Source organism: Pistacia vera, unplaced genomic scaffold (assembly GCF_008641045.1).
Source record: "Pistacia vera cultivar Batoury unplaced genomic scaffold, PisVer_v2 Contig239, whole genome shotgun sequence".
Lineage (NCBI taxonomy): Eukaryota > Viridiplantae > Streptophyta > Magnoliopsida > Sapindales > Anacardiaceae > Pistacia > Pistacia vera.
In genome coordinates, this window is record NW_022196045.1 from 305,278 (window position 1) to 309,913 (window position 4,636).

The following is a 4,636-nucleotide window of genomic DNA, read 5'->3' on the forward strand; positions in this document are numbered from 1 at the left end:
TAATTAACTTTGCTGTCATTAATTAGCTTTTAAAGTACGTAGTGAATTTTGTTTTAACTTTAGCTTGATTTTCTCCCGCAAATCCAAACATCTTTCGGTTTCTCCAACTTGATAAACAACTAGGAAAATCAATGCTTAACACTTAATCCTCGTGGGAACGATACTCTACTTATCACTCTATTACTTTTTGCGACTAGTGCACTTGCTACACATTGCATGTTGTTATTTCAACGCATCAAGTTTTTGGAGCCATTGCTGGGGATTGATTTTGTGTTAATATTGAATTTTTCTGTTTTTAGCTAGATTGGAGTTTAATTTTAGTTTTAATTGTTTTCTAGATTAATTTTGCCGTTCTTTTCTGTTAGTTCGTGATCTCATGCTTTCTTTCTTTCTATGTAGTTTATGCAAAGAACTAGACGTCATCTAGTGGTTCCTATTGATCTAGAGATTGAAAGAACCGCAAGAAGACTTAACAGAGAAAGAAGAGCACGAGAGGCGATAGTCATTGAGATGGCGAAAAACAGAACATTGAGGGAATTTTCAGTACCCTCGGTTGATGGTAGTGGTCCAAGTATAACTAGGCCACCAGTGCAAGCCAACAACTTTGAAATAAAGTCGATAATCATCCAGATGATCCAACAGTCGATACAATTTAAGGGAGATCTAAAGGAAGATCCAAATTCACACATTGCAAACTTCTTGGAGATCTACGATACCTTCAAGTCAAATGGAGTGTCCAATGACGCCATCAGATTAAGATTGTTTCCTTTTTCATTAAGGGATAAAGTAAATGGGTGGTTAATGGCACTACCACCAAGAACAATCACAACCTGGAATGAATTGGCACAAAAGTTCCTAACTAAATACTTCCCTCCAGCAAAATATGCGAAGATGAGAAATGATATCACATCATTTCTATAGGAAGAAACTGAATCACTTTATGAAGCTTGGGAAAGATATAAGGAACTGTTGTGAAAGTGTCCATACCATGGTTTGCCAGTTTGGATGCAAGTCCAAACGTTCTATAATGGGTTGATGATAAATGTGCAAACGATGGTGGATGCAGCATCTAAAGGAGCATTGCAAAACAAGACACCTGAAGAAGCTTATGAGTTACTTGAAGTCCTGGCAAGTAACAACTATCTAAGACCCAATGAGAGAATGTAGTCGAAGAAGTCTATGGGTATTCATGAAGTTGATGCTTACACGGCCATTTCAACCCAACTTACAGCACTTCAGAAGCAATTAGGAGGTATGCAAGTGAAATCTATTCAAACACCTCAATTGACACATGATTTTTGTGTAGGTAAACATGCCAACAATGAATGTCAATTGGGGAACACCTTTGCTTCAGCTTTAGCTTCATCATCATCAAAACAAGTCAACTACTTGGCAGGGAATCAGAGACAACAGAACAATCCTTTTTCTAACACGTACAATCCTGGTTGGAGAAAGAATCCAAACTTGTCTTGGGGCAATCAGAATCAGCAGAATAACTAATGGAATCAAAGAACAGTGCCAAACAATCAAGTGGGGATGAATAATCAACCAGGGGATCAAAGATTGTCAAAATTGGAGGATACGTTCGAGAAATTCATGCAAGAGACCACAAGTTTCATGAGTGAGACGAGGGCAAATTTTAGAAACCAAGGGGCGTCCATTTGAAACTTGGAGGTATAGGTGGGGCAAATAGCCGAAAAACTGAATGAGCGACCACAAGGTTCCCTACCAAGCAACACAGTGACAAATCCACATAAACAAACAAATGAAATAACTTTACGGAGTGGAACAGTCTTGGAAAAGGTTGAACAAAAAGGGAAAGAAGAGAGCCCACCAAAAGATAAGGAAGATTCTGATGAAGTCGACGAAGAGAGCATTATTGAAGAGAAGCCAACAAGTCCCAGGGAAGAGAGGCCAAGGCAAAAGAAAGAGAAATTGTCATTTCCTAAGATACCACCGGAGTTGGCACATCACACTCCTCCTGTGCCCTTTCCTTAGGGGCTCAGAAAGAAAAATCAGGATAAGCAGTTCATGAAATTCATTGAGATATTTAAAAAACTGTATATTAACATTCCTTTTGCAGATGCCTTGCAGCAGATGCCGAGCTATGCAAAATTCCTCAAGGAATTTTTGTCAAACAAAAGGAAGTTGGAAGAGGAGGAAACAGTGATGCTTACGGAGGAATGCAGTGCCATTCTACAGAAGAAGCTACCACCGAAACTCAAGGATCCAGAGAGTTTCACTATCCCTTGTGTTATAGGAGATATTACATTTGATAAAGTTTTATATGATCAAGGTGAAAGCATAAATCTAATGCCTTTTTCTATTTTTAGGAGACTAGGGATTGGTGAAGTGAAGCCAATGACCATATCTTTGCAGCTTGCAGATAGATCTATCAAGCATCTGAGGGGCATAGTTGAAGATGTATCGATTAAGGTGGACAAAGTCATCTTTCTTGCGGACTTTGTCGTGTTAGATATGGAAGAGGACAAGGAAATGCCTCTCATTTTAGGGCAACCTTTTATTACCATCGGAAGAGCCCTAATCGATGTGGAAGAAGGAAAATTGCTTTTAAGGGTCCAAGATGAAACGGTGACATTCAATGTCTTTGAGGCTATGAAATTTCCATCAGAGTGCTTTAGTGTAGACTTGGTGGACAGACTAGTAGCAGATGTTATCGAAGAGAACACCCCTCAACTACCTTTAGAAGCTTGCATTGCCTAATAAAAAACAACAGAGGTAGATGAGCCGGTGAAGAATGAGTGTGCTAGGCTTTTGGAAGCACTTCAACTGATAAATGCAAGCCAAGATCTAGAATTTGAAGATTTTGACATTGAAAAAGAGAAGGAAAATGCAAGAACGGAAGAACCTCCAAAACTTGAACTGAAGCCTTTACCTTTTCACCTTAAAAATACATATCTTAGTGACTCAGAAACCTTTCCAGTGATCATTAATGCAAGGTTGAGTAAATTGGAGGAAGAGCAGTTGATCCGGGTGTTAAATGAGCATAAATCAACAATTGGATGGACCATATCGGACATTAGAGGTATCTCTCCATCTTTTTGTATGCACAAGATACTCATGGAAGATGATGTCAAGCCTAGGGTGCAGCCACAACGGAGATTGAATCCTTCTATGAACGAAGTAGTGAGAAAGGAAGTGGTGAAACTTTTAGATGCAGACATAATCTACCCTATTTCAGATAGTCCATAGGTGAGCCTGATGCAAGTGGTTCCAAAGAAAGGAGGTATCACGCTAATAAAGAATGACAACAATGAATTGATACCAACTAGGACAGTCATGGGTTGGAGGGTATGCACCGATTATAGGAAACTGAATGAAGCAACAAGGAAGGATCATTTTCCACTTCCTTTCATTGATCAAATGTTGGAAAGATTGGTGGGGCATGCTTATTATTGTTTCTTGGATGGCTTTTCAGGGTATAATCAGATTGCCATTACTCCTGAAGATCAAGAGAAGACGACATTCACTTGTCCTTATGGCACCTTTGCGTATAAAAGGATGCCTTTTGGGTTGTGCAATACACTGGCCACATTCCAGCGATGCATGATGTCAATTTTTGGTAACATGGTGGAGCGGTTCATAGAAGTCTTCATGGATGACTTCTTTGTTTTCGGTTCTTCTTTTGATAATTGTTTGTCTAACCTTTCATTTATTTTGCAGAGATGTCAAGATACAAATTTGGTGCTCAACTGGGAGAAATGTCACTTCATGGTTCAAGAAGGAATAGTACTCGGTCACCGAATTTCAAAGGATGGCATTGAAGTAGATTGAGCCAAAACGGAAGTGATTGAGAAGCTGCCACCACCTGCAAACGTTAAGGCAGTCCGGAGTTTCCTGGGGCATGCGAGGTTCTATAGACGGTTCATCAAGGATTTCTCTAAAATTTCTAAACCCTTTTGCAATTTACTGATTAAGGATGTCTCTTTTGATTTTGATGATGAATGCATGCATGCTTTTCAAACTCTTAAGAATTTATTAGTGTCTGCACCCATTATTGCAGTTCCCAATTGGGAACTACCTTTTGAATTGATGTGTGGTGCTAGTGATTTTGCATTAGGAGTAGTTTTAGGACAAAGGAAGAACAAAGTTTTGCATGTAATTCAGTATGCTAGCAAAACACTAATCGATGCACAATTGAATTACACCATTACTGAAAAAGAGCTATTAGCTGTTGTTTTTGCATTTGACAAATTTCGCTCCTATTTGATAGGTGCTAAGGTGATAGTCTACACGGATCATTCAGCGCTCAAGCATCTGTTGGCAAAGCAAGAAGCAAAACCAAGGCTAATAAGATGGATCCCACTACTGCAAGAGTTTGAATTGGAGATCCGAGACAAAAAAAGGTCAAAAAATGTGGTGCCAGATCATCTATCAAGGATTGAACGACCAAACCAGGGAAAGAGGAAACTCAAATCAAGGAGACATTCCCGGATGAGAAACTAATGAGAGTTGAAGAAGCACCTTGGTATGCAGATATTGCAAATTACTTATCATTGAGAGTGCTCCCAAATGGCATGACCTTCCAACAGAAGAGGAAATTTTTCTCTGACTTGAAGTTTTATTTCTGGGAAGAACCATTTCTGTATAAACAATGTGTAGATCAGATGATACG

The 4,636-nt window shown here is 39.2% G+C and overlaps 1 non-coding gene across 1 annotated transcript; it reads right to left on the reverse strand.

Moving 5' to 3' along the window:
• Positions 1-888: 888 nt before the first annotated feature.
• Positions 889-995, reverse strand: LOC116131704. The gene has a single exon (XR_004128289.1). It is a non-coding gene; the product is annotated as a small nucleolar RNA R71 (small nucleolar RNA).
• Positions 996-4,636: the final 3,641 nt, after the last annotated feature.